The following is a 19,235-nucleotide window of genomic DNA, read 5'->3' as shown; positions in this document are numbered from 1 at the left end:
TCTGGCCTTGTGATGATTCTTGAAAACTCGTTTCTGATCATCTGACATCTTACTTCTGGGAACTTCAGCTCCATCCTCTGTGACAGGAGGTTTGTATCCATCTGTGACAATGTCCCAGAGTTCAGCATCATAACCTAGAAAGAAACTTTCAATTCTATCTTTCCAGTAATCGAATTTCTCTCCATCAAAGACAGGAGGCTTAGCATTGTAACTATCCTTTTCATTTGTGTGGGCCATAGTTTTTCTCTTTCTGGATCTCTCTACACTGTTAAGTGTTTGATTAGAAAATCAATAACAGAGTCGGAGCTCTGATACCAATTGAAGGTGAGAAAAACAAGAAAGGGGGGGTTTGAATTGTTTGGAAAATAAGCGCTTTTTCAAAATGAAAATCACACAAGGATTTTATACTGGTTCGCTTATACCACAAAGCTACTCCAGTCCACCCGACCAAGGTGATTTCGCCTTCAACAAGGACTTAATCCACTAATCTTGAAAGATTGATTACAAACAACGTCTAAGAGAAGGATCTCTTAGTCCTCTCAAGTATACAGACTACACAGAGTCACTTGAGGAAATAAACAAACAATAGATAAAAGATTTATGTAATCTAGAGTGCTTCTAAGAAAGCAAATATTACAATAGTAAGAACAAAAGTGATTCACGTTATAAGCAAAAGCTTCGTGAAGATTTAGAGAGCAAGAGTGTTTCCTTGAGCGTTGATGTTTCAGTATATTTTTCCTTGTATGTGTATATACACTGAATGTTGATTTGCAGTCCTTTATATAGATAAGTGAGGTAGTGGTTGAAACTGGTGGATATTAAAATGAATTTACGCCATCACTTAAATAGCTTCTGCAGGATAACTTTCTCTCCTTGAAATGACTACTTACCACATATAGTATCTTCTTTATTGAAATTGGAGATTAACGTCTCTTTTTGTATTAGGAAATCCATTTGCAAACCTTTACTTGACTTTAACGTTACTCTTTCATAATTAGCAATTCCATGATCAGAGTCTTCGTGTATCTGAGAATCTTGGAGTCTTCTATCTAGCTTCTGATGATTTCTTCAGATAGCGCCAAGAGCTTCTGAAGTTTGACATACTGTTGTTCAGAATCAGAACTTCTAGAGCGTACTTCTTGTTCAGATGCTTCTGATATTTTGTTGTTTTGCTCAGAGTTAGACTTTCTTGAACATGTTTCTACTTCAGATGCTTCTGGTCTTCTGATAATTTGTATCTGATATAATTATGTATCTGATGATTTCTTCCTTCTTTCCTTAGAACCCTGCACACTTAGAAACTTTTCGTTAGGGTGCCATTTTTGGTTTCATCCTTTGTTATCATCAAAATCAAGGAATCTGTTGTAGAACAATTTTTGTTCTTACATCAAGTGGCTCTCAGTGGGCTTTCCACCATGGTCTTGAGTCAGTGCGCCATACAAACTGTAATCCAAACCAACACACGAGATTAGATTAAATCAAATGGATCCTGTGGTTCTGATGACTGCCAACTCACCACCAAAGCCAAAGCTCCGGTCTCCTTCTTTGGTGAGCCTCACCGGACTGGTTCAACCACAACCATCACCAAAATTAAAAAGAAAGACATGATTTTAAAATAAAAATGGCACTGAGCTCAATTCTGGCCTCAATTTATCCTAACTCCAAGTATATTGAGAGATACAAGGAGTTGAAATTTGAGGTGCACGATCCGATTTGCTTCGATTTGACCTAAAAGCAACTCAATCTTGTTGCCTACATTGGTAGGACTTCAGACAATCAAAGATCCAAGAGAATTATGGAGAATTGAGTGAGAATCCAAGATATGAAAATTTCTGGAAAAAAACTTCAATGTAGGTCTGAATTCCATGGTTCTTGCTCTTGCTTATGCTTGATCTTGCTCAAGATGCTTGAAGGAGTAGAATAGAATGATCAAAAGGCTTTGGATCCTTGGAGATTTGAATCTCAAAACAATGAGATTCAAACTCAATTTCCAAATTGAAATTATCAAGATTATCCTTTGGAATGGGAGGGTTTGAATGCTTGGGATCAAAGCTGGTGTGCAGGGTCCTCAGTTCTGAACCTAGAGGTCTCTATTTATAGCCAATTGATTTGATATTTGCACACTTGAACATGGAATCCAAAAATAGCAACGAGTGATGCATGGGTGCATGGGCGTGTACAGTACCATGAAATCATTTCATTTGGTCCATAATTGAATACAAACAAGTCTGAGATCATGTTGGAATGTCATGCATTGTGTCGCATCCGCGAAAAACAACCGGCAGGAAAAAAACAAACAAACAGAGCCGCCACCGTGCGTTATTTATCCCAAAGGAGGGAAAGGAAACGCTCGAAGTAAACCTGGAAAGGAAATGGTCTTACGACCGGAGATTGCAAGGATCGGGAGTCGGTTACGCAAGGGGAAGGTATTAGCACCCCTCGCGTCCGTCGTACTTGACGGGATCCACGCTCAAGAGAATAGGATAAGGTTGCTGAATAACTGCTCAAAGAATGCACGCACACTGGAATAAAACACAGATGGAAGAAGACGGAGAAAGCGAACTCGGCAGGATGTCGCATCCTGGGCCTACGTAGTTTATCAGAAACAAACATCAGAGTCGACGTAATTCGGGGAAATGGGGAAACGGGCTCGCTAGGATATTGCATCCTATGCCTACGTATCTCATCTGGAATGAGAATCAGAGCTACCGTAGTTCGGCTAACGCACACCAAAACAAAACACAACACAAAGACGCTGAAACGCCAAATCAAACATACAACAGGAAATGGACTGCCAATGGCTGGTCTTACGTCCGACTCTGAACAAAGGAAACACAAACAGGGAACCGAATGCCAATCGCTGGGCTTATATCAGACTCCAAAAAACCAACACAAATGGGAAACCGAATGCCAATCGCTGGGCTTACATCAGACTCCAAACACACACAAAAAGGAAACGGAATGCCAATCGCTGGTCTTACATCCGACTCCTAACACACATAAAAAAGTTATCAAACCAGACAAGCGAATATGGAGTCTAGAACTCGAGCCTAATAGCTGTCAAGCAAACACACACAAAAAGAAAAAAAGGTTGCCCGGAGAGATCTCGCACGATCTCCTGCCTACGTACCTCATCTGGTATGAGGATCAGGGCAACGTAGTTCCCCTTAACAGGGGAGAAACTTTCTCCTAACTAGAGACCGGGGAATAACAAACTAAAAGGGAGACTGACTCGAGCCTAATAGTTGTCATGCAATCCACAATAGTCCTAGGTTGAGGTATCTGAATCAAAACCTAACTCGCACAGGAAGCAAGTCAATCACACAGCAAGTAAGCAACACAGGTGAACAGGTATCACACGCTATATGCAAACAAGTGGCTCATACAAGGCTGGGCTTTAGTCAAGGGGTCATATCAACCTCGACAAACAAGCCAACACTGGAAAAGGTGTCTGAGGCTCTTAACCACTGACATTGACCGTCAGGGTGAGCAGATGAAAGGTAATGATGGTTGGACCTCATAGCTCTTAACCCGGGCCTGGGTGAGCTTCAAATCAATGAAAACATGGGTGTCCAGAATGAGGGACCCTGCTCCACTTGACTGACGCCGTACAAGATCTGGGGGACGTGTCCAAGAGCATCAGCATGTAGTGCGAGCATAATGGACGACTCAAACGATTAGCAGGGGACTGGCTACTAGCCCCTTCTATCTTCCAATTGCCTCTTCACTTAGGAGGACTTGAAGTACATGGCACAAAAGTAAACAATCACAGACATTGCCTCTTAAGGAGGACTTCAACCAAATGCCTGCCAAACAGAAACGACAGGGCTTCCAGACTACATGGAGTTAGAATGGTTACCTAGGTGGTATGCCAACCACAAGTAAAGCAACTCAAGCAATGAGTTAAAGCGGCTAAAGCACCTGTAAGAAAGTCAAACAAGTCAATATTCACATTCAGACAAATCCAAGAAACAGTCAATAGTGTTACAACCAATATGCATAATGTAAGTCAATCAACTCAAGTGAATTCATCACCAAGGAACCTACAACACAATAAAGGTTAGTGGATAAAGCAAATTTGCATCTCAAGTCATGAGATTGCATCAACCATTAGGACTATAAGCTTGAACCTGAAATGCAAAACTCAAAAGATGAGTACAAACCACTAGCACCAAGGCTAGGGTCAAAGGCAAAGTAAAAAGTCAAAACAACAACCAATATTCAACATGAAGCTCATTTATTCAAGTGAGAACATGTCCTAAAAAGGACCAAGTCTAAAGCATTAAGCAAAGTCATTACATGAGCAAGATATGGCAAAGGCAATTACAAAGCACACAATTGGTCATCAAGAATGAGAATTCCATATTAAAACATAAATGAATCAAACAATCATGGAAATTTTTATGTGCACACAACATGTCAAACACAATCATCATACCAAAAATTAGAATCAACAGAACTCAATTGACCTAGAAATGAAAATGCACAAATATGACATCAAATTGTGTGACACACATTGTCACACCATACAATCATGTGTCTAAAACAGAAATGAAAAATGATAAAAATGCACAACCAAGCCTCAAAAATCATGCAACATGTTGGGAATCAGCATACCAAATTTCAAATCAATTGGCCAATGTATGAGCATTTCACAATAGAATGAATGAAGCATGTCACATTTGCATACATGTCCAAAGAACAATTCACCATCCAAAATATAGAAATTATAAAATCAGGAAAATCACATCATAAAATAGTAGACATCCATATGAATATGCGAAAAAAAATGGCACTAAATTTGGATTAATTTTCAATTTGTTATGAATTTTACAAGTTGCATGAAAATATTATGAATAATGAAGAAATCACATGATGAAATGGAGGGAAATAGAAATGTTTAACAAAATTTGAAAAAACGCTGGAACCAGGAATCGAAGTGAGGACGGAAGCGCTGGCGCTATGGGACCAAAACGACGTCGTTTTGGAAGTAAACCCTAGCCTTATAACAGGCGGTGGCGGACGGTGGTTTCCACCGTCTTCTCCGGCAGAGCGCCACCGTCACCGAATGCAGAATTTAGCAAATTATATACCGTTGGAAAGGTCTCGTCGCGAGGATTTCAAATATCGTATTATCTAAGCCTAAATCTCCATGGATTTTCTGAATCGAACGAAATAAGTTTCTAGATCTAAACTTAAAATCATCATATCTCACTCAATTTTCATCCAAATTCCACAAAATTTATATCAGAATTCTCAGTGGTGAAAGATCTACAAGATCATGGCAATAGAATCAAGAATTATGAGGTTCGAATTTTCACCAACCTGTTGTGCAGTGAACAAAAATAGTGGATTCAAGCCTCCAAAAGCTCTGATTCTTCTCCCTTGCACTTCTACTGAAGCTTTGAATGAGAATTGATGATTGAAAGTGCTTGGATCTTGCTTAACTTGAACTTTCCATTAACATGTTCATGTGTTGAATGTGCACAAATCTTGATGAAATTCTTCAAACCAGAGCTCAAATCCTACTCAATGATACACGTTGAACCAGAATATGCAGAGAAATTGATGTCTTGTGTGAAGAAATTTTGAATTTCAATGAGAGAGAATTTTGAAGGGAAGAGAGATTCTAAATCTAGAACTTGTGTAAACTGAAAATTCTGTTATGATTTACTATTTATATGCCATGTTAATTACCATGCTAATCCTAATTTGTAATGGTTAATGAAAATTAACAATAATTGGAATGGAATGCAAAAAATCGAAAATGAGCATGCATGCACAATTCCTACGTGAACAATGCCATGCAAATATCCCAAGCCACTTAAAATCATCTCATAAACTCAATGGAATTGGCAATTTACTCATGTGATTCACCAAATTTGAATTTTCAACTTTCCCTCCAAAATGCACTTGAATGGACATTTGATCATTTGGACTTTTTTCATGCAATGCAATGCTTGATTTGGAAAATATAGGTCATGACATGCATTTTTCAAAAAGAGTGGCTTCATTTGGAGTTTTGAGTCAAAAGTTATGGCACTTTGAAGTCTCATGCACACTTGGTGATCGTTTGCTCATATCTCCTCAACCATTCATCATAAATTCATGATCTTGGACTTTTTGGAAATGGAGAGAGAGATCTTAAACTTTCATGTTGGTCAAAAATTCATTTGAAGCTTCTTTGATGATGTAAAATCAAGTTGAATTTGGACCAAAATCTTTCCATTTTTGGAAACTTTCAATTATAGGTCACTTTCCATTTTTGGAAACCTTTGATCTGACCTCAAATTCTTCAAGATAAGTGTTTGTAATGATGAATAAGCCTCTTTGGGACATGAATGAAGTGTCTCAAACCATTTCTCTCCCTCATAGCCCTCAGTTGACTTTTAGTTGACTTTTATGGGCCCCAGATGACTTGAAAATGCACTGTGGACTTTGAGCCTCTTACACTTGGCCAACTTGCTTCAAAATGAACCTTGGCTCATATAAGCTCAAAAGAATGATCATGTGATCCTCATTCCAATAGAATACCTCATCTCCTTGAGAATCCCTGGCTGGCAGACTGGCACTGATTAGGGTTGACCAGAGGTCAAAACCCTAATCCAGAGGAATCTAAGCATGAATAATGAACCCCTTGAGGATGACATAACCATGATGATGATGATGATATACCCTTGCAATCAAGATAATGCTTAACCTCCTTGAAGAACCAAGAAAACCCCAATTGAAGCAAAAACCCTCAGATGGTTGGTGATCAATTCAATAAGACCCCCAGGCTTGAACTATACAACTTCTCCATCTCTGACAAGACCTTAGAGGATGACTTTCTTATTATCACATGATATGCAATATGCAGTGCCTAATGCCCTAAATATGTAATGCAATATGCTAAACTAGTCCCAAGAAGAGGAGGGCAAATTTTGAGGTGTTACACATTGGTGTGTGGGAGTTTGAAGTTCAATCTTGCCAAACGATGATGAAATGTTCATGCCATACGCAACCCATTCAAATCTTGTCCAAAATTGATGAAATTGGACTTTTTGGAAAGGTAAGATCAAGAGGACCAACTTTCATGTTGGACACGTTTTCATTTGAATCTTGGATCATGATGAATTTTTAGGTGGAAGTTGGGAAAATCAAACATGTCAAAAAAATTTCTAAGTGTCAAGCCATATGTTCACTTATTCCACCTTGGCTAACTTTTTATGTGAGCTTCAAATTAGAAAGGTTCCTTCATCAAAGTTGTATCTCTCTCAAAATACTTAAAAATGGTTACAAATTTGACCTCATTTGGATTTAATATGAAGGATTTATACATTTTTGAAGTTGAGGAAAATCACTTATTCAATGGCATTGGTCCAAAATGACCTATAATGTATCCTCATATCACATGTTCATAAAGGTTGAATTATATCTTCTTCCAAACATCAAATATGAATTATACATCTTGAATTTGATTGTGCAACTTGGAAATATTTCATATCATAAAAATTGAGCAAGTTATGGCCTTGGGAAGTTGACCTCCAAATTAGGGTTTAGACAAAATGACCTATAATCTTTCACCATAAAAAATGACTTTCCAAGCAAAATTAGTTCTAGAACTCAACATCAAATTTTTTTGGAATGTCGCTTAGGGTAACTTTTATCTTGGAATCATTTTCATATGATAAAAATTGTAGGAGATAGGGTCTAGGGAACCCTAGTTTTGATCAGATGAATTCCTCTGGTCAACCACCATTAACCAACTTGCTAACATGCAATTCTCTTAACTTTTGGGACTCATGGAGGATCATATATGCATAAGATGATGAAATTTGAAGTATCCCTTAAAATATTTGATCAATTATTAAAGAATCTTGTTGGAGAAGTTACACAAGATACCTAGATGAATTAGGGTTTCCAAGGCAAACCAATTCCAAACTCTTGATGATTTCTTGATCAAAATAACATGTAAAGATCATGGGGATTCATATATGATGCTTAGAGCCATAGTAAACCAATGTTGATTGAGCTCTTACATTGAGGGTCTTAAACCCTAGATGTGAACTTGATGAACCAAAGGTGAGCACATGCTCTACCTACAAAAGAGTTAGTGCATACAAAGACATATTTTTGGTATTTTGGTTAGTAAAATGATAGAATACAAGGTATGGTACAATCACATGATACTTGGTGATATCTCATAATGCAAACTCAATGAATAAGGGGGAAGGAGGATACCAAGTTGTGATCCCAATGCCAATGCATGTGATGAGATAGCATGAGGGATCTTAGGGTAAAAAGTGGGGTCTTAAAGATAGTCACGAAGCAAACTTATTGATGACTGAAGTCCATGAAGGTTCCTTTGGTACTCATACCAATGGACATGCTATGGCAAAGAAGATATTCAGAGCAGGTTACTATTGGCTGACAATGGAATCAGACTATTGCAAATTTGTGAAGAAATGTCACAAGTGTCAAATTAATGCAGACAAGATTCATGTTCCTCCGACACTGTTGAATGTCATTTCCTCTCCATGGTCCTTCTCCATGTGGGGAATTGATATGATTGGAATGATTGAGACCAAAGCTTCGAACGAACATCGTTTCATTCTGCTAGCTATTGATTACTTCACATAGTGGGTTGAAGCGACATCATATGCAAATGTGACCAAGCAAGTTATTGTAAGGTTTATCAAGAATCAGATTATATGTCGTTATGGTGTGCCGAGTAAGATCATTACTGATAATGGATCTAACTTAAATAACAATATGGTGGAAGCTCTCTGCAAAGATTTCAAGATTACACATCCTAATTCTTCTCCTACAGGCCTAAGATGAATGGGGTTGTTGAAGCTGCAAATAAGAACATCAAGAAGATCATTCATAAGATGGTCGTAACATATAAAGATTGGCATGAGATGCTCCCATTTGCTTTTCATGGGTACCGTACATCCATCCGCACTCAACAGGGGAAACCCCTTTCTCTTTTATTTATGGCATGGAAGTTGTGCTCTCAGTATAGGTTGAGATCCCATCATTGCGTATCTTGATGGAAGCCAAGTTGACAGAAGCTTAATGGTGCCAAAACAGATATGATCAGTTGAATTTGATTAAAGAAAAGAGGTTGACTGCCATGTGTCATGGCCAGTTATATCAGCAAAGAATGAAGAAAGCTTTTGATAAGAAGGTCAGGCCTCGAGTGTTCAGAGAAGGTGACCTTGTGCTCAAGAAGATTTTATCTTTCAAACCAGATACTAGGGGCAAATGGACTCCTAATTATGAAGGTCTATATGTTGTTAAGAGAGCCTTTTCAGGTTGTGCTTTGATTCTTACAACTATGGATGGTGAAGAGTTCACTCGTCCTGTGAATGCCGATGCAATCAAGAAATACTTCGCCTAAAAAAGTAAAGAACAACTCGCTAAGTTGAAAAATTGAGAGGGTGGCTTAGGAAAAAATAAGCATCTCGGTGGATTGAAAACCCGAAAGGGTGATCCAGGAAAAAGTTAGAGACGTAAAACAGAAAATTCATCCCGGTAGATTGAGTACCCCACCTTGGGGAAATCTATGCAAAAATTAGGGATTATGGCAAGTAACTGCATTCGGTTGATCCTAGTCATGGAGAGAGTTTTGAGCAGGTCATCTGGTTCTGATACATTATTCTCAACCGAAGCCAAGAGCATAATAGATATTGAAGTTGGTAGGAGAAGTAATGGTCATTGTATTCAATGTATCCCTTTTCCATATAAATTACCATTTTTCAACTTTTGTAAAGATCTATGGAGTCTTGTCATTTACAGACTACCATTCTATTAAATAAAGTTGAGTTTTTTTATCCAATTGTTTCTACTCTTATTTATTTCACCAAAATAAAAATGAATTTTTATGATGATAATTTTGAAATAAGTTAATGAATAAAAATTATTTTTCTTAAAAAATAATAAAAGCAATCACTTTAAGAATAATCGATTTCAGCAAGGAATATCAACAACAATTTGAGGACAAGTAAGTCTTGAAGTGCGAAGCCTTATTGGTCTTCCCCAACAGTTCTTCATTCATCCCCAACTTGGTTGATGAGTTTCTTCCCGAGTAATTTATCATCCTTAGTAGAGTTGAGCCGATGATCGACCCCTATCCCACAATTGCGGTACTCCTTTTGATATACTCCAGTTTGTGACTTCGGAGATCCGAGACCTTTATTTGGTTTCCAGTAGCGTATTTGTGTTGCATAACTTCGGCAATTTATCGGATCCAGTTATCTTTTCCTTGGAATTGGTTTATTTCGCAATTTCCTAAAGGAATTTGATTGATTTTTGAAGATGGCAACGATCTTGGTCATAACATCCTCCTTAATTTTGCTTAGATCCCCATGCAGAGTTTTACCTCTTGTATTCCCTGGTGGAGTTTATCATCTGTTATCGAAGATCTCTTATTCCTCGGAGAGTTGACAATTTAGATCCTCGGCAGATCTTCTCTCTTTCTCCCCATCCAGGTTAAGTTATTTAGAACAAGATGATTTATCCCCAACATTTTTCTCCAGTTGATGGTTTCCATCTTGTTGAGATTAGTCGAGTGTTGCAGCGATGATTCAAATTAGTGATATTTGTATCCTTTGTGATTATTTTGTCAGCATAATCATCAATGATATACATACATATTCATACATCAGATATTTCATTATGCATTTTTTATTGCATCATTCTGATCCCATACAGGTTTGGTGCGTCTGTCCTCCTTCAATGGTAGAGTGTCAGCCCCCTTACGCAGAAAGAGTTTAACCTTTCTCATTCCCCACTGAGTTATTTCCTCGCGGATGATCATTACTTCAGTTTCCTCCCCAAGTTAATTATTTGGATGGAACCACTCCCATTGGGTTATATCCTCATTGGGTTGAGTCTTTCTTTGACCGTTTCTTTCTAGTTACTACCTAAATGGATATTTTGGTCCCCTGAGAGTCTATTACCCAATAACTGGTAACATTCTTCTCGATTTTTGAGTACTTTACTATTTCCCCAAAACCCGATAAAGGTAATTTACTTCCTTTATTTTTCCTCAGCGGATTCTTTTTCACGTTTCCCCCTGATGACACTGAAATTCACCGTATTTTCGACACTGATTTCGTATGCATTTTAGTTGTTTTATTGTTATTTTGTTATGTTATTACTATGTTTTTCTTTGTTTTCAGGTTTCCAGTCTAATCGGAGCCCTGATCGAGAAAAGGAGCGAAAATAAGCTAAAAAGCCTAAAAACAACATTTTACACTTGTGGCTCCCCTTGTGGCCGGCACCATGGGTCCACCCATGACGTGTCCTAGTTCAACTTCTCCTCAACTGCCATATCTCCCACAATATCCACTTGAGCACCACAATTTACTCCTATGGCGGACGCCATGATGTTGTGGCGGACAACACAAGAACAAAGATGTTTCCCTCCCAAATTCAAACTTAGGGGCATCCTTGTCATTTCCATTATTTTTCTTTCCTATAAATAGGGTCTTGATTTCATTTGTTTCTGCATCCAAACTTAGTTACAACTAGGCATATATCAGTATTCTAAAGTGGTAATCGCTTCACATCGGAGTGTTGCCACACTGTGTAATAGAGTCTGTAATCGAGTTTGGAGCACTTTGGAAGGAAGTTTAATCCTGCCGCCATTTTCATTTTTTGTTACGCACTTTATTCGACCCTCCGGTTGGAGCAGGTTTTATTGCTTTACCTTTGTCTACTTTATTTTCCCGCACTGTCTTTACTTTGTTTACTTTCCCACACTGCCTTTACTTTGTTTACTTTCCCGCACTCACACTACTTTTATTTACTTTCCCGCACTCACACTTTACTTTGTTTACTTCTTGCACCGCACTACTTTTATTTATTTTCCGCACTCGCACTACTTTTATTTATTTTCCGCACTCGCACTACTTTTATTTATTTTCCGCACTCGCACTACTTTTATTTACTTTCCGCACTCGCACTACTTTTATCTAAATTAAAATGCATTCTTACTTTACCATGTCTAGCTAAACCTATAAAGGTTAGAATGTTAGGATCGTAATTGAACCGATAATCCGTACAATTGTTTGTAGAAACACTTAAGGGCTATTTTGACTTTCAACTTAAGTTTTCCCGCACTTAATTCCCGTTGGGTAAGATCGAAAGTCGTCCAACGTCTTTTTAAACTTAGTTATTTTTAACTATTTCAAATACAGCGAAAGCGCATTGTTTAGTTCATTAGGAGTATTTAACTTAACAAGAAAAGTGATTTTAAAACTATTTTCGGACGCGTTTATAAGTTTAGAGTCTGATTCGTGAGAACCTCTTTTGGTCAAGAAATCCAGGTCAAGATAATTTTCAACTTGGTCAAGATACTATATTTCTTAAAAATAGGTTTACTACTCTAGCGCAATGCGCGCCTTTTTATAAGTGACAATAAGAGGGTTTGATTAGGGAGTACAACACGGTTCTGAATACGCGAAAGCGACAGTTCCTGTTAAATTGGTTCTTTTAAAAGTAGGAAACACTGTCCATAAGTAATTCTATTAGCAAGTACTTGGATTATTTATTGATTATGTGAATTACATTCGAACCTGTCTTTATTAATTGAATTTAATTTAATACTTTATTTTTCATTGTGCACTCTTAAAAACCCTATTTCGATTACCTTAGTTAAACATCGTAACAATAGATAACGATAGATTGACATTTGGTCTCTGTGGATTCGACAATCTTTTATATTACTCTGACGCGTTCGTATACTTGCGAAAAACACGCATCAAGTTTTTGGCACCGTTGTCGGGGACCAATTTCGTCAAATTTCGTACGCTGTTGTTATATTGTTTAGACTTAGGTTATTACCTGTCGGTCAATGCGAAGGACTCGTAGCACCGGAAGCTTAGTAGATCCTCTGGCGGAACCTGAACGTTACGCTCGCGCACATTTATTTTTCCATAGAATTAGGAGAGCTATGGTAGAAGATCAAAACCAATGACCTCTTAAAGATTTCTCCCAACCATCCAACGAAGAACCTAGTTCTAGTATAGTAAACCCAACCATCCCAACAAATAATTTCGAACTTAAACCCTCCCTGTTGCAACTAGTGCAACAGAGACAATTCGCAGGTCTTGCTACTGAGAACCCAAACCAACATTTAAAAATCTTTCTCCAATTAGCAGACACATTTAAAACCAATGGAGTTTCTCCTGAGGCAATCCGTTTAAGATTATTCCCTCAGAGATAAAGCCCTATCATGATTAGATTCCCTTCCACCCAATTCCATAACAACTTGGGAAAACCTTAGAAAAGTATTCCTTGCCAGATACTTTCCCCCAAGTAAGACCACCGTTCTTCGAAACCAAATAACCATATTTATCAAGAACCAAGGAGAATCGCTGTTCGAAGCTTGGGAGAGATATAAAGAGCTGTTAAGAGCATGCCCACATCATGGTCTAGAAAATTGGTTAAATCATTCCGACCTTCTATAATGGACTTCACTATAACACTAAGATGACCATCGACGCTGCCGCAGGTGGCGCACTGATGAACAAACCTTATCCTGAAGCTAGTGCCCTCATCGAAGATATGGCTCAAAACCATCAATCACGGGGAGTTGAACGAGCGACAGTTGAGAAGAAGGAAGCCCAAGGAGGAGTACATGAGTTAATCTCTATAGACATGATGCAAGCTAAAATGGACGGGTTATCCCTCAAGGTTGAGCATATGTGTATAAACCCGAATACTGCAGCTACAGTTTCGTCGGATTGTGAGATATGTGGTACCAAAGGACACCAATCTGCAGAATGCAGTCTCTTAAACGAAACCAACTCTAACGAAGTGAACTACGCCCAAGGGAACCCATATTCGAATACGTACAACCCTGGATGGAGGAATCACCCGAACTTCTCCTATAAGAACAATAACCCTATCCAAAATACTGCACCTCCGAGAGAACCAGGTTACCAAGCCCCAAGACCAAATCAACCTATGCAACCTGTGCCACCAAAGCCGAGCCTTGAGAAAATTATGGAAAATTTTATCACTGTTAAACCCCAACAAAACAAAGAGTTCATGAACTAGAACATTCACGTTAACGAACTTATTACCCAATTAGGAAGCAAGTTTGACCAAATAGTTACTCACAATAAGATGGTTGAAACCCAGATCTCTCAGGTAGCCTTAAACCAAGCCCCCCATACTACACCTGGAGGACAGTTCCCTAGACAACCTCAACAGAATCCGAGAGGAAAAGCCAATTCCATTACCCTATGAAGTGGGACCGCTTATGATGAGCCATTAAACCCAAGATTGAGTGAACCCAAAACTTCTAAGGAATATACCGAACCCACGGATGAAGTAAAGGAACCAGAGGAATCTGAAAAACAGGAAGGTCAAGAAAAAGGAGAAGAACCTAAAGACAAAACTTATGCACCACCCCCTCCATACAAACCACCGATACCATATCCGCAAAGACTCAAACAAACCCAGATCAATAACTAGTATAAGAAATTCATTAAGGTTATTGAAAAACTTCACGTAGAAATCCCTTTCACAGAAGCTATCACCCAAATACCTTCTTATGCAAAGTTTCTCAAAGACATTCTTACCAACAAACGTAGACTCGACGATCCGAAGCCCTTGGAATGCAATTCTATTTCTGAGAATAAGTTAGCCAAAAAAGATAAAGATCCTGGAAATTTCTCCATTCCTTGTCTTTTGGGAAGTCATGTCATCGAAAAGGCTTTTCTAGACTTAGGAGTTAGTGTGAGCTTAATGCCTTTAGCAGTTTGTGAGAGGTTAAACTTAGGAGAATTACAGCCTACTAAGATGTCACTTCAATTAGCCGATAGATCTATTAAGTATCCGATAGGCATATTAGAAGATGTCCCTGTTAGGATAGGTCAGTTATTTATCCCTACTGATTTTGTTGTCATGGACATCAAAGAGGATAATGATATACCAATCCTTCTAGGTAGACCATTCCTATCAACTGCAGGAGCCATAATAGATGTCAAGAGAGGAAAGTTGACCTTTGAGGTAGGTGAAGAGAAGATATAATTTATACTTTCAAAATTTCTTATGGCACCTGTGATGGGAGACGCATGTTATGCCATAGATATCATTGATGAATGCGTTAGGGAATTAGAACAAGAAGAAATCATAAAAAAAAAATTAAGTTGCCATCAACCCTAATACTGGAAGATGATAACTTTAGGAAGCCCTACATCGATGATAACTTTACGAATGTTTATCCCTTACCCCAGATCCTATGCCATGCCCTAAGAAACCAACCTTAGAACTTAAGGAACTGCCTAAAAACCTGAGATATGAGTTCCTCGATGAAGAGATGAACCATCTAGTTATAGTCAGTGCTACCTTGAGCCAAGAGGAAACATACCAACTCTTAGATGTTTTACGAAGATATCCCTCAGCCTTAGGATATAATATCTTTGATCTGAAAGGTATAAGCCCATCCTTATGCATGCATCAGATTTCGCTCGAAGAAGATTCAAAGCCCTCCAGAGAACATCAGAGAAGAATAAACCCTATAATGAGTGATGTTGTTAAAAAAGAAGTTCTTAAGCTACTTGAGGAAGGTATAATCTATCAGATCTCGGATAGTAAGTGGGTGAGCCCTGTGCATGTAGTACCTAAAAAGGGAGGCATCACAGTAGTGCAGAACGATAAAGGCGAACATGTAGCAAAACGGATAGAAGGAGGATAGCGGATGTGCATAGACTACAGAGAGTTAAATAAAGCAACCAGGAAGGATCATTTCCCTTTACCATTTATAAACCAGATGTTGGAGCATCTAGCCAAAAACTCTTACTTCTTCTATCTAGATGGATACTCCGGATTCTCCCAAATACCTATCCACCCTGAAGATCAAGAAAAAACTACCTTTACATGCCCTTATGGAACTTTTGCCTATAAACGAATGCCATTCGAACTCTGTAACGCCCATCTACTTTCCAACGCTGCATGATGTCAATCTTTGTAGATTACCTAGATAGTATCATGGAAGTGTTTATGGATGATTTCACGGTTTACGGATTTGATTTCCAAAATTGTCTTGTTAACCTTGAGAAAATCCTGGAGAGATGCGTGGAGGTGAACCTTGTGCTAAACTGGGAAAAGTGTCATTTCATGGTCATCGAAGGGATTAATTTAGGACATATAGTTTCCGAAAAAGGTATTGAGGTAGATAGAGCTAAGATAGAAGTCATAGAGAACCTAAAACCACCCAAAACAATCAGAGAAGTCCGAAGTTTCCTTGGACATGCAGGATTCTATCGGTGTTTTATCAAGGACTTCTCCAAAATAATTAAACCTTTAACTGGACTTTTAATGAAAGATGTTGAATTCATTTTTGATGGAAAATGTAATGAAGCATTTAATCTTTTAAAGCTAGCGTTGATTTCAGCACCCATCATGCAACCCCCTAATTGATCAGAACCTTTTGAGATAATGTGTGACGCTAGTGATTATGCTGTTGGAGCCGTTCTAGGACAAAAGAAAGATAAAAGATTACATGTGATTTATTATGCTAGTAGAACCCTAGACGCCGCCCAACATAACTATGCAACAACTGGAAAGGAACTACTCTCTATAGTTTTTTCTATAGACAAATTCAGATCTTATCTAGTAGGAGCCAGAATTATAGTTTACATCGATCATGCTGCCATTTTTACCTATTAAGTAAAAAAGATGCCAAGCCCAGGTTACTCCGATGATTCTATTACTACAAGAGTTTGATCTAGATATCCGAGATAAAAAAGGCACTAAAAATGTAGTAATTGATCACCTTTCTAGGCTAGAACACCTGAAACCAGACTTCGTACCCATAAATGATGATTTTGCCTATGATAGACTGATAGCTAAACTAGAAGCCATTGAAGACGATAGCCTAGGCCCTCATGAGCACTTCAAAAAATCCTTAGCTGTAAGTAACATGCCATGGTATGGAGACTTTGTTAATTATCTAGTTGCTGATATCGTACCCCCTGATCTTGACTACCACCGAAAGAAGAAGTTCTTTAACGATGTAAGAAACTTTTATTGGGGCGAACCGCTCCTTTTCAAAAGGGGTAAAGACGGCATTTTTCGCCGTTGCGTTCCAGAAGAGGAGGTAAAAAGCATAATTGAGCATTGTCACTCCGCTCCCTATGGTGGACATGCGGGCACCTCTAAGACATACGCCAAGATTCTTCAAGCTGGCCTATTCTGGCCTACCATGTGGCGCGATGTCCATGTTTGCATTGTAAAATGTGATAGATGCCAACGCACGGGAAATATTTCAAGACGTGACGAAATGCCTCTATGAAACATTCAAGAAGTAGAACTCTTCGACGTTTGGGGTATAGATTTCATGGGACCTTTCCTACCATCCTTAGGAAACAAGTATATCTTAGTAGCTGTGGACTACGTGTCTAAGTGGATTGAAGCTATAGCTGTACCCAAAACGACACTAGAGTGGTGATCAAGTTATTTAAAAACTACATATTCCCCAGATTTGGAACACCCCGTTTAGTCATAAGCAATGGAGGATCGCACTTCATATCGAGAATATTTGATAAACTTTTAAGCAAATATGGAGTTAGGCATAGAGTAGCGACACCATACCACCCACAGACTAGTGGCCAAGTAGAAGTATCCAATAGGGAGATACAACAAATTCTAGAAAAAACTGTTTCTATATCTAGAAGAGACTGGTCTCAGAAGCTCCAAGAAGCATTATGGGCCTACAGAACCGCTTTCAAAACCCTTATAGGAACAACTCCCTACCAACTAGTCTATGGAAAATCCTGTCATTTAATTTTTGAATTAGAGCATAAGGCCTATTGGGCCATTAAAACTTTGAATTTGGATTACCTGACCGCTGGTGAAAAATGTATCCTTGACATCCATAACCCTGCTATGAGGTATTTCCATATGATACTGGCGCACTTTTTTCTTGGAAGACCAGATGCTGAGACTCTGCTGAGTGAGGAGGAGATATTTTTGTTATTCTGTGCATCCAAGTCACGCCCTATGGCATGTGTGAATTTTCTACTATGTGGCCTTAGCAATGTTTCCAGATCATCCGAGGGAGTTATTCATGTAGGAGGGATTGTCGCGCAGATTTCCATTGCCTTAGGCCTGTCTCGCAAGCTGCTCCATCTCAGGACTTTTTGTGGCTATACTACTATGGATATTGATTTCTATTTGACCAGAGAATTGATGAGGAGATCCTCTTTCAATCCCAGACAATTCAGATTGTTGATTGATAGCGAGACGATACACTACTTTACACTTCCAGACCCGATGATGACCAGTGTTCATGACCCAGCTAACTGAAGTTATGCTTGGGAAGGTCATGGAGAGACTGTTGAGGAGCCTAGATCCCCTCCTGTTGCTGATTATACTCCTATGCCGCTTTCACCCAGGATTACTGTGCTCTCTAATAATTTATCTTTGCAGACCCCAAATGTCCACACGCAGATTGCCGAGTGTCGCAGAGAGATTGTCGAGCTTAGCTAGGAGGTGGCTGACCTTACTTTACAGATTGCGGTATCTGATCTTACATATGCTACTGAGGCTGATTGTTTGTACCAAGAGATAGCAGAACTTCGTCAGGAGATAGCCGTACGTCATGGATCCAGTCAGGCAGAGGAGCCCCCTTCTATTTGAGTTTACCGTCTCATTTACCTTTTCTTATTTATTCATATATTATTTTTCGCATTTCCCAGACTTATTTTATATTTTCACATTTGGTATATTTTCTAATTATATTAGCACTTTGATATTTCCATATATATATATATATATATATATATATATATATATATATATATATATATATATATATATATATATATATATATATATATATATATATATATATATATATATATATATATATATATATATATATATATATATATATATATATATATATATATATATATATATATATATATATATATATATATATATATATATATATATATATATTTATGTGTGTTTATTTCCTATATATTCATATTATAGTCTAATAGTATTTATTTATTTATTTAATGTTTAATTTTATTTTCATAAATTGTGCAAGCCATATTTCATTTGGAAAAAGAATGAAAATGCTATCCGGACCCCAGACAAAAAGAAGCGTGGAGAAGCCCATACCATATATATATATATATATATATATATATATATATATATATATATATTTATGTGTGTTTATTTCCTATATATTCATATTATAGTCTAATAGTATTTATTTA

General features: G+C 38.0%; 1 non-coding gene across 1 annotated transcript; it reads right to left on the bottom strand.

Annotated features, from left to right (window-relative positions):
* Nucleotides 1-13,319: 13,319 nt before the first annotated feature.
* LOC127109477 (small nucleolar RNA R71) lies at nt 13,320-13,426 on the bottom strand. Its single transcript, XR_007796756.1, has one exon. It is a non-coding gene; the product is annotated as a small nucleolar RNA R71 (small nucleolar RNA).
* Nucleotides 13,427-19,235: the final 5,809 nt, after the last annotated feature.

The sequence above is a fragment of the Lathyrus oleraceus genome, chromosome 7, assembly GCF_024323335.1.
Source record: "Lathyrus oleraceus cultivar Zhongwan6 chromosome 7, CAAS_Psat_ZW6_1.0, whole genome shotgun sequence".
Classification (NCBI taxonomy): Eukaryota; Viridiplantae; Streptophyta; class Magnoliopsida; order Fabales; family Fabaceae; genus Lathyrus; species Lathyrus oleraceus.
The sequence above is the reverse complement of the archived record's forward strand: the minus strand, read 5'-3'. Positions and strand labels throughout refer to the sequence as shown.